The sequence below is a fragment of the Equus przewalskii genome, chromosome 30, assembly GCF_037783145.1.
Source record: "Equus przewalskii isolate Varuska chromosome 30, EquPr2, whole genome shotgun sequence".
NCBI lineage: Eukaryota > Metazoa > Chordata > Mammalia > Perissodactyla > Equidae > Equus > Equus przewalskii.
In genome coordinates this window covers 15,611,481-15,624,163 of record NC_091860.1, presented here as the reverse complement: position 1 = coordinate 15,624,163, position 12,683 = coordinate 15,611,481, and positions in this window count along the sequence as shown.

Sequence of the window (12,683 nt, the reverse complement as noted above, 5' to 3'; positions counted from 1 at the left end):
ACCAAATAAAGTATGGCCAAACATAGTTTGATAATATCAAGCATGTTTGATAAAGATTGATTAATTCAATACAGTGTTGGACTTTGGTTGCAACAACTGGAAAGTTGATAAAGTCATTCACAGGGAAACCTGAAAAAGATCAGATTGAAAAATAAAAGATCTGTATTGGATTTTATTATGTGTCTAGTTCCTTCTCATTAAGGAAATTTTTGTGGGATCATTTAACCAGAGCCCCTAAAATCATAATTTCAACAGTATTCTTTTTCTTTCTTTTCCTTCATGGTTCACATTGTCTTATCTCGTTTCCTCTGTACCTCAATGTATGCTATTTGATTCAGGAACCGTATTACTACCTTTGTTCATAAATACTTTATTTATGAGATGATCTCTATGTGTAGAAGGAAGTCCCAGACTGAGTTTATGCTTGGTCTACAGACTACATTCAGACATGTCTGAGAACTAACAGGGAATGTGTGTTATGATCCTACTTGCCTGAGGGACTGAGATGCTTCCTCAAGAAGAACTATTCTAAAAGGAAGAGCTAGTCAGGCAGAGACACTTGACCCAGTTACAAATTGGAGCAATTGTCATGGGGTGCGGTGATTCCAAATATAGCATGTTGTCTGTCAATTGAATTTCTCTCCACTGATTTACATGTGTGTTTTAGGGAATGAGGAATCCGAAAATTCTTTTCTAAAAGAAGAACTCTGTGTTAAGGAAATGGGATGGTCTGAGCTGATGTATACTTATTTTCATGGTACAAATACATAGAGATGCTCGATAAAATAAAATACAATAAAATAAATTAAAATAAAACAATTTTTAAATATTACCAAGCTCAAGAGAAAAAATACAGGTGGGGGACATTTCTAGATTTAAAAGATAAAAGTGAAATGAATGGTTTTAAATTATAATTGTTTTAAAACAATCCATAAGGCATAAGACATGGATTTAGGCCATTGAGGGAGGAGGCTCTAATCTTTGCTTTTTTTTTTTTGAGGAAGATTAGCCCTGAGCCAACATCTTCAACCAATCTTCCTCTCTTTTCCAAGGAAGATGGGCCCTGAGCTAACACCTGTGCCCATCTTCCTCTATTTTTTAAGTGTGAGACACTTGCCACAGCATGTCTTGATAAGCAGTGTGTAGGTTCGCACCTGGGATCCAAACCGGTGAACCCCGGGCCACCAAAGCAGAGTGCATGAACTTAACTACTGTGCCACCAGGCCGGCCCCCAAGGAGACTCTAATTTTAACCAGAATGTGGGAACAGGGCTTATGGCCTTGGTCGTACACTAAGTGGAGAGTTGCAACCAATATTTTGTGTAAAGTCAAGATCTTGGAAGAGCTTCCCAGTCTTTGAAGTGGAATAGAAAAACTAAGAAACATGGAGAATCAGTGATATCTCAAACTCTTGGTGAAAAACTTACAAAATTTCCCTGAGAGCAATCAAACAAGACATGGAAGGAGGGTTTGATTTTACACAATATATTTACTGTGGAAAATCCAAGCTAAGCTGTAAACATAAACATTAATTCAGAAGTGGGGAATATCTGAATCTTCAGAAAAAGAAGGGGCGGGGCCGGCCCAGTGGCGCAGCGGTTAAGTGCACTCGTTCCACCTCGACGGCCCGGGGTTCGCTGGTTCGGATCCCGGGTGTGGACATGGCACCGCTTGGCAAGCCATGCTGTGGTAGGTGTCCCACATATAAAGTAGAGGAAGGTGGGCATGGATGTTAGCTCAGGGCCAGTCTTCCTCAAAAAAAAAAAAAAAGAAAGAAAGAAAAAGAAGGGGAAACAAACTACATGTGGACATATGTGTGAACTAAGGCACACTTGACTCCCACAGTAAGCAACCTGTATTAAAGGTAATCTCACAATTAAAAAATTACAAACCTCATGAGGAAGGGAACTGTCAGAAGGTAAAGTCAACAGATACAATAATGGGAGAATTGACACTCTCAAAATTAGAAATAAAAGTCTAAGAGTATATAATATGTTTGAAATTCTTCAAGCAATAAAAAAGATTGAAGCTATAATGAAGAACAGAACACTATGAATAAAGAATAGACAGTATTGTTTTAAGCACCAAAGACCTTCTAGAAATGAAAAATACATTCTTGGAAATTAACAATGTGATAGAATCTGAAATTAATAGCCTGATTGGTCTAGGGAATATTAGGCAACACTGTAGAGAGAATTAATAAACTAGGAGATGTAGCTGCGCGACTCAGAATAGACTCCAGAAAGATGAAGAAATGGAAAATATGGAAGACTAAAATATGTGAATGTTATGCATGGATCACCAAATATAATCAGTTAGAAGTCTACAGGAGAAAATCAAGAATAGGGGAGAGGTAGTATTCAAAGAGATAATGGATGGACATGTTCTTGAATGAAAGAAAGACAAGAATGTAAACTGAAGACACTTACTGATTCTTAAATAGGATAAACAAAACAGATCCTACCCCAATACACTATAAGGAAACTATAGAACACTAGGCACAGGAGAAAGCTTAAGGCAACAAGACAGAAAATACAATCATTTAAAAAGAATGACAATTATACTGGTAACAGTCTTCTCTCTCTAGAGTCTTTCAAAGGGAATGGTATCTTTGTAAGTTGGAACCTAAAACTCAAAACTCAGCTAACATATCATTTAAGAGTCTAGTAAAAAGTAATAAATTAAGCAGAAACTGAGAATGCTTCTTTTTAATTTCAGATAATTGCCAAAAGTGCTGCTAAAGATTGCAATTCTATAAGCAGGACCTTGAACCCAGAAACAAGAAGTGATTTAGGAGACAATCACGTGTAAAGAGAACTGGTCAGTGTCTGAGTAATTCTATCTAACGATTGTCTATGACAAACAGCAATAAGAATTACCCCAATAACAAGACATATAGTGATAACTAATTTTGAGGTTAAATATTTAAAAAATAAATGTGAGACAAATACAAATAAATATCAAAATATGATTGTTTACTAACAAATGGCATGTAATCTGATCAGGAAGTTATGAAGGGACCAGAAACCAGTGGGAAATTGAGATTTAACACAGTATGGCTGAAAGCAATAAAATCAATTATACTAGTAAAACAGAAAATGCCATCAAAACTTATCAAGAAAATGAGAGAAGTGACAGGTAAATCATTCTAGGAATGAAAAAGGCCTCATAAAACAGACACTTTAGAGATTTCAAAAATCATAGGAAAACACCATGAGTAGATTTTTCTCACGAGGTTCAAAACAGATGAAATACACAAGTTTCTAGAAAAATATGGATTACTGAAACTTTTTAAGAAGAAAGAGAAAACCATGAATAAACCAACATCTGTTTTTGGGTAAAATTTAAATTGATACTTAGAAATCTATTCATAAATAATATACTTCTACAAACTTATATAAACTGCTTCAAATGAAGTTTGAAAAACTTACCAACACAAAGGGCTGTTATCTTGAAAAAAATAATGACAAGCTAACTTATGAATTAATAACAGCTAACAGTTACATAATATTTTCATGCGCCTGACACTCTTCTAAATGCTTTACATACCTTGTCATTATAGTCCTCAAAACTCCTAAATAAAACATTAGCAAACATAATTCAATGTATTATAATGCAATATACTGGAAAAATACATGGTGATAAACTAAAATTATCCCAGAAATTCAAGAATAATTTAATTTTAATATTAGAGAATCTGTCAATATGGTTTTCTACATTAATATATGGAGGAGAAAAATCACATAATCTTAATAGATATAAATAAATAGCTGATAAAAATTATTTTACCGCTCCCTCTGCAGTTTGATGTGGCCAAGTTCTGGATAATAGATTATAATCCTCTGGCACCCTTTCCAGGAGACAGCAGGCACATGCCCTTCTACTTCTCTTCTTCGTTCCTTCCTCCATCCTACTACTTGGACTGTGGATGTTGCCATCTTGGGCTATGAGATTGAGGCCACCCCATGGTGATCAACATGATAAAGGAGGCTGGCCCTCTGGTTCAGTCACTCAGGAGCAGTATGTGTCTAGTAATTTTTGATCACAGATGACTAAATAATTTCTCAGTAGCCTGTGGGGCAATTTGTGATTTTTCCATTGTGTAGGCTGTAGGGATTAACACCTAGGAAATGCGTTTCCTGAGCCATGGTCTTACTCCCTTCTGAAACCATCTGTTCTGGGAGATGGACATTTTCTGCCTGTAAGAATTCTAGAATAATTTACATCAGTGGTGTGCTGACAAATGTTTAACAATGGAATTTCCAAGAAAAAAGCCTCCCCTGATTTGTAGCATTTCTGATATCTGAGTGGTAAATTCTTGTGGCTAATTTCAAGCTACCATTTGAATTTACTGAATGTGGGTTTGGGAAGAGATGTGCACCTTTGAGCTCTTGGAGCCAGTCCCAGTACACCTCTGCCTGTGTTAGTAACTGCCTGTGATAGTAGAGGGACAGATGTGAATGAGGGTTGAAAGATGAATGGGATGACCTCTCTCAGTATATTGTCCTTATGACACTATACCCTCAACTTTGAGGTCCTTTATGCCATAGATAACATAGACCAGCATGCATTCTTATTTCAAATTTATTTGATTTCCCTAACTACCACTATTCAAATCTAAAATAATAATTCTCATAGTAATTCCAAAGATTGAATTTTTAACAGCAAGCAAAGTAAGCAATTATTTTCCCCAAAGAATGAAACATGTAAAAAACAGAACTTCCAAGTTTGATAACTGGTCAACTGCAACTTAGATAAGAACTACCTACAGACTGATAACTTAAAACGAAAGTCACTATCAATGTTGCTTTTGATTCTTTTATCTTTTACAGCACTAACTCAACCCTTATCCCCATTTTGGTCTTCCCTGTGGTGATAGTCAGTGCCGTGGATTATTAGGCCAAAGTTCAGACAGAAGGAACAAAGATAAAGGAGCATAAATTTGAACTTTGATATGCTGTTCCTCCTCAGTGATAGACATTTAATTTTACTAAGTGGCAAGTGAAATGACACCAGGCAAAAAAATAGCGTGTGTCAGTGGGTGGGAGAAAGAATTTAAAAAAAGCTATTATGAATGTCAGGAGCTATGAAGAAAATTCAAGAAAGTCTGTTAACACCATTTCAGCCAAAAGATCTTTCTTCATATCTCCTGCTATTATTTCAAAGTATAATCTAGATTGTACACAAAGTAACTATCTTAATCCTTTACAAATAAATAGTTTGGTAAAAAGGAAGGGTAGAATATTTAAAATTTGAGAGTATTTTTTACTGAATTAAGAAATTAAATATTTTCTCCCTTTTCCCCCTGTATCCTTAATCGGCACAGGAAATTGGAAAAGGGTTATAGCAGGTGTTAAAATGGATTTTGACACCCAATTTTTAAAAACCCAAGGTTTTAATAGTTGGGTGGCTCTTCTTAGTCCTAAAACATTCAGTTAAAAGAAAATATTATCTTTATTATGGAGAGGATTGAAATACTTCAGAGTTGGTTCTTGGCTTCATATTTCTAGTTTCCAGTATCTGTTGATCCTGTTTTCAATCTAGGTTTAGAAGAAAGAAACAGTACTGCGGAAGCTCCTCACAAATCAGCTTTCAGTTCCAGCTTAGCTTCCAATTTGTACATGCAATGTCATGCAAATCTCATTTTAGCCTCAATTACCCTGAAGCTGCCACTTTAGAGAAGCCAAAAATTTCCACCAGTGTCCAATTTGCAGCATGAAATGAGCTATTAATACAAAAACAGAGCAAATGGTACCCAAAAAGCTAGAGTAAGACAGTAGGTCACATATTAACAAATATGATAATATACATCATTCCAGTTTCCTCAAAATGGAGTTGGAAAATAAAACAATGAAAAATAAAATGTGCTTTGTTCAAATCTTAAAAAAATAGCAGAGAGGAATAACTAAAAGACGACTATGAAAGTTTTGAGAGAAATAAATTTACAGCAAATAAAATATTGGCTTACATTGGTAAACAAGGACATTTAAAAATATTAAAAGATTCAAAAAAGTCACTGATACCAGGTACAGTCTATCCTCATTATTCACAGATACCATATTTACAAATTCACCTATTTGCTAAAGTTTATTTGTAACTCAAAGATCAACACTCACCATGCCTTGGTAGTCATTCGTGGACATGCATAGAGGGGTGAAAAATTTGAGTCACCTGAAGCTCATGTTCGCAATTGAGGCTGAAACAAGGTAATGCTCTGCCTTCCTGTTTCAGCTCTCATGCTGTAAACAAATATCCTTTTCACAGTCCATCTAGTGCCATGTTTTTAGTTCAATGTCATTCTTCATCAGGGAAATCCAAATCAAAACCACACCTGTTGGGATGGCTGCTATAAAAATCACAAAAGACAACAAATGTAGGCAAGAATGTGGAGAAATTGGGACCCATGTGCATTGTCAGTAGAAATGCAAAATGGTACAGCTGCTATAGAAAACAGCACGGAGGTTCCACACTTTTGTGCTTTTTATTGGTGGCTTCATGGTTTAAAATGGCCCCCAAGCATCATCCTGAAGTGCTGTCTAGTGTACCCAAGTGCAAGAAGGCAGTAATATGTCCTATGGAGAAAATATGTGCACTAGATAAGCTTCATTTAGGCATGAGTTCTAGTGCTGTCGGCTATGAGTTTGATATTAATGGATCAACAATATATATAACAATAATATATATAATATATCAACAACAAATAAGGGATCTTTAAACAGAAACACACGTAGAACAAGGTTATCTGTTAATGGGTTGAGCAAAATATAGTAACCAGAGACTCACAGGAACCTAACCCTGTATTTCCCTTAGGACCAATGATTCAATATTCACTAATTCAGTGTTCACAGGGACTTTATAGAACATAACTGCCATGAATAACGAGAATTAACTATATATATATATGTATTTTGTAAAAGAAAGCTTAGAGTGTTTGAAAGATGCATCCACAACATTTTAAGGTGGTTGTTTCAGAGGACCATGTCACAAGAAATCACTTGGAAATAGTGAGAAACAAAAAGTAGACTGAGTTGACCAGTCTGATGCAACAGGTGAGGTCTTTTGTTTTCCAATGATTATTTCAAAAGAAGTGGAGAAAAAGACTGACGTCTTAGCTGAATAATAGTAATGCATGGAAGTCACGCGTAAGGGAGAGGCTGTGAGTCATGAAATTAGAAAAGGACTTGGAAACTGCTTCTTCGTCTGGGGATCTGGAAGCAATTTATGGCGTGATATTTATTCCCTGGATTAGCATTGACTGGATGGAGATGTTGAGATTTTTCTTTCCTTGGACATTTGCCCTAAGTTTTAATTACTGCGTAATCTTATAAATAATTTGAGCATGCCTCATTGTAAAACTTGAGTTAATGTTTGCAATTACTTTTTCAAATATAATTGCAGAACATAGGAATATAATATAAAGTGCTTTGATGCTTTGGAGAAGAAAACTACTGATTAAGTTTTTTTAAAAAGTGGAAGTGTGCTCTTAAATGAGTGTATCATTAATATTTGATTTGAAAAATGAATTACTGTATCCTTTAAAGCTGTGGTACTATAACATTAAGTTCTTAGTTTTAAAAAATCAGAGCTTTAGAATACATTTATTTGTTTCAGGAATTCTAACTCACTAGGATGTACCAAATTATCACTACATCATTATCATAATGGAGAACTTCATCTATGCCTTTTAAGCTTATGACACCATGGGAAGGGGAATGGTGCACAGAAATGATGTTTTAGATGAAAGTGTATCAAGGAAATGTTGGCCCTTTCTGGTGTGGCACTGGCAAACAAAAGCATAACTGGTGAACAAAATCTTTCCTCGACTTATGGAGCAAATTGGAAGTTATGGTTAGCAAAAACATGAGTGAAATGAAAGAGCAGATAGGGAGTTTAGTTGATGACTTTTGGTTTTGTATCCAGTATCCATTTATTTTTCGCTGGGAAGATTACTCCAGTTTTCTTCCAGAGAACCATATATTCCTCCCTGTCTAGAGAAAAAGAAAACACTATGTTTTCCTTTACATTCAATACTGTTACTTCTGGTCAACAAATGTTTGGGGGTTTTTCTCACACCAACCAATTTTCCAGTACCAGCTGGGAGTCCTACAATTCAATTCAGTTCTGATACTATCTACTGGAGTTAGTGTCAGATCCCATAAGTTAATGGCTCAGTGTCACAAGACTACCCCTACTTCTGACACCAATTGCAGGTCTCATGTTGTCACCTGTACTTCTGACCAACTGGCTATAAATTGGAGATCTTGGGAACCTTGGGCTTGATAATTTGCTAATGCAGGACATAGAAATCAGGGAAATACTTACTTAAAGCTTATCAGTTTCTTTTAATAAAGGATACAGATGATCAGCCAGATGAAGACATACATAAGTTAAAGTCTGAAAGGGTCCTGAGCACAGGACCTCTGTCCCCATGGATTGGGGTGTGCCACCCTTATTGCATGTGGATTTGTTTACTAACCTGGTGGCCCTGTGAAGTCCATACTTTGGGGATTTTTATGGAGGCTTCAATATGTAGGCATAATCAATTATTAACTCAATTTATTGATAATATTTTAATAATTTTGAGTTAATTTTATTAATCAATTATTAACTCAATAGTAGCTCAATTCTTGCCCCTCTCTCCTCTCTGGAAATGAGGGTCAGAGCTGAAAGTTCCAAGCTTCTAATCATGGCTTGGTGTCTGATGACCAGCTCCCACCCAAGAACCCACCGAGAGTCACCTCATTAGAACAAAAGATGCTTCTAACACCAAGGAAATTCCAAGGGATTTAGGAGCTCTGTGGCAGACAGTCCTATCACTCAGGAAATCACAAGGGTTTTAGGAGCTCTAAAATTCCTAACAGTTCTGTGTCAGGAAACAGAAGCAGAGACCAAATCTTAGCAGGAACCTGGGACAGAGACTAATGCCGAGGTGGTAGACCTCTAACTCCCTCTTGGCCCCTCCAAGCACCACATATCACCGGCCACAGGGATTCGTTTAAATGGTGAGCTTGAAACCCATCAGACCCAAGGACATGTCTGCTGGGACTATTAGAGGAGGGAAGCATATGCTTGCATTGTCCCATTTGGCCCCCTTCCGTCAAGAAGGATGCCTAACTCGCTCTACTAGTAGTCACTGATAAAATCTGAGCATGAAGCCAACACAGGGGAAGCCTGAGCTGAGAGAAGGGAACTGAGTCCTGCGACAGTGCTTTACACTCCGGATTAGACTTTTCAGCTGTATAACTAATAAATTCCTTTTTTTAAAAAAATACTAATTTTATTCAGGTTTTTTACTCTTACAACTAAAAAAGTCAATAGCTACAAATACCCAACTATTACAAGTCCTAAATTTCAGAGCCAATGAATACTCTAGCATCAAATCTCACATCTTACCTTGCTTAGTATGATATGGAAACAAGTGGGCAGTGATTTATTTTTGAAGGAAGAATATACCAGGAATCCTTTCTGACCTTGCAGAGAGTTTCACCTTGGTCCTATAAAGGCTCACTAAATATGGAATATTACCAAGGAGATGCTCAAATACTGCTTCAATATTAGCGTTTACATTGTTTTGGTTGTTTAAATTTCTGTTCAAGGTTGAAAATATTTTAAATAAGATGTAGTACTTCTCACCTTGTCTTAGAATTTTTTGACTACAAATACACATCAGATGCATTTCAACTGTTTTAAAAATTCTTTCCTACTTTAAGGAAGAAAAATGCTGACATCTCTTTTCATAAGTTAAAATAAGTTGATTGATTCAGCCATAAAATATGTGGGCAAAATTCACATGATCGTGTCTGTAATATTACATTAGTTGTCTCAGTGGGGAGGTTTGGATATAATTGGTCTTGGATTCTAAGGTGCTTTATATAAGAAAGTTTAAGCTTGTGTACTGTAAAAGATTTCATGCACCACTGTGGCAAATAACTTCTGCTTTTCAGCTTTAGCGTCTGTTAGGAGAATGTAGTACAGCATTAGGTAATCTTCCTGGTAAAGTATCTACTGTATAGTTGGGTTAACAATCAAAATGATTGAATCAATACATCCAGATCTTATTTGATAAAGCTGACAAGCAGATTTGTGTCTTCGAGAGACATTTTGTAAATCTGACCTTTAATGTGAAAAAGCAAATTGTGCTTCCTTGATTTTGGAATTCACCTTGTTGTAAACCAGTCAGGGCTCTCTCTATAGCATAAGTTTTAGCACAAAATTCATTTTCAAAAATATAACTATAAATTCAGGAAAAGAAAAATATATCTTAAAAGTGATTTAGGGAGAAAATGGGCAAGTGCAGAAAATGAGAACTACTCGGTATCCCAGGGAGCCATCTCCTTCTTAAAAGATCATTCTATCATGAAATTCACAGGCATTCATCAGCTTTTAAGGATATGCTGCTGCTTAAAGGTTGGAGTGCCGAGATGAAGATTAGCTGCATTACACCAATAATAATCTAAGGATGATGCCTAGATGAGTCTTGAAAACAACTATTAACTCAGCAAGCATGAACTCTGGAAAATAACTCAAAAAATGAATTCAGTGGTTTATTTCTTTACATATGCATAATTCTTCTTCACGACTGGAGTGAAATAAATCATATCTATGGACTCATAGACTTATAGAATAAACGAGAATTGGGAGAGAACACACAAATAATTTGGCTCAGCTTCTCATTTTGGAGACAGGAAATTAAGCTCATTTGAAACAGAATGAAAATCTTGGAAGGAACTTTAAGCATTTTAATTGTTTGCCTTTCTTTTATTTAAATTTAATTTTTTTAAGCAAAGAAATAGCTGGACATAATTTAAAAGTAGCTCTGTAAGGATTAAACTTTAAAAAGGCAGTTCCCTCTCCCAACCCTCTGATAATATTGTTAATATGATAATATTGATAATATGTAAATATTGTTGACAAGTGAACTACACTACATTCAATGATAATATTTGCTTTGAGGTACAGTTTTGTTTTACTTGGAATATACTTGCTTTTTTTTGGTTGCCTGTGCATTTAGCATAACCCATGAGAAGTAGTGATTGAAGAAATTATGATCTGGCAAGAACATAGCCCATGTCACATGGCCACTAGATTCATCCAATCCATTTTTGCACATTATCATCTGATCAGTTCCTTATCACACTTAAGATGGTCAAACATGTCAAATCTTTGATATATTTCCATATTCATGCTCTTATGCTCTGTCTCTCCCTTCCTCTCTCTCTCTGATATGTAGATATACCTATATAATCTATTTATATCTCTATATATTATTTGTTTGTTTCAAAGAGTTAAATGCTTAAACTCCGCTAAGCTTTTATGACTGCTTCCTTTTATTTTATTCATAAGCACTAAATTCATCTTGTTCTCTTGAAAATATCTTCAGGCTTATCAGGATTCATTTCATAGCATATTAGATTCCTGGAAATTAGTTCGTCTAACATATAACTTGAAAATGAATAATCTTCATAATTTTAATAGAACATTCTTGATTTTATCTTCTTCAGGTGAATATAGCAAAAGTAATATAAATACTTGGGCTTGTTTCACTATTATTGTCTAGTAACCATTAATGGGTGTTTGAAGCATAATACTAATTTGACCATGAAAACGTATTTAAAACCTTGATTTTTCTTCCTCCTTATTCATCTAATTCTCAGATAGAAATGGTCTAAAGACTTTGCTGTGACACCATTTCACTCTGAATAATTTATAATCAATGTGATTTTTCTGGTTGTGCTAGATGACTGATCACTTATTTATTACACGTCTGGGTGTTTTATATTTCAAAATAGAATTTTAAAGGGTAATAAATCAATTAGAATACATTTGACAATCATTGCGTATTAACTGTATGTGGAGGTCTAAACTTTTTTTTATTTTGATAAATATGTATTGATAAATACAGCACTGAGAACTGCTGAGAATCTCACTAAAAATGAGGGAAAACATTACAATGAGAATTTTCCTTCTCTGTTTGGTAAGTGAATGAATGGATTACAAACCAGCAGTTTCTTGGTGAAAATGCCTGTGCAGTATTGAAAGTAAATCAATCTGTAATTAATATTTGCATTTCAAATAAAATGTGTGTGTTGTAAGAGACTTGAATTTAATTTTCCGATCACAATACTATAAACTTCTTCAGTTGCTGTTTTCCTCTTTTCAATCCTTAGTTAGTTCACAGTGAATGGATCAGAAAGATGCCCAGGGTAAATCAAAGATGGTGAAACCCAACTACAGAGCTCAGCAGCAGAGACAGAGGAAGAATAGCAGTTCAAGTGCTTGGCTAAAAAGGAAGTTTCTGAGTGATGCAGTCATGTACTTTTTGGTATTAATTAGGACCAAAGCCAGGTGGTTAAAGGAGGCATTTGTCTACAGTGGGGAATAGGATGCTTGCTCTGTTGCCTGAAATTCTATTATTAGAGTTTTATTCCAGGAAGAAAGAGAAAGTGGAGAGCATCTTTCTTAATGGGGTAAAGGGATCAGGCAGAACTAAATTTTAATCCCAATTGTAGCTCTGAGTAGTCCTGTAATCTCTGGGCAAATTATCTCATCAATTAAAGACTCAGCTTCACCATTGGAATAAATATCCACTTCACTGGTAGTGAGGAGAATAATGTTAAATGAGTTAACATGTGCAAGATCAGGAACCACGGCCACCACGTGTAGGGATTGGGTGAGTGCCAGGGT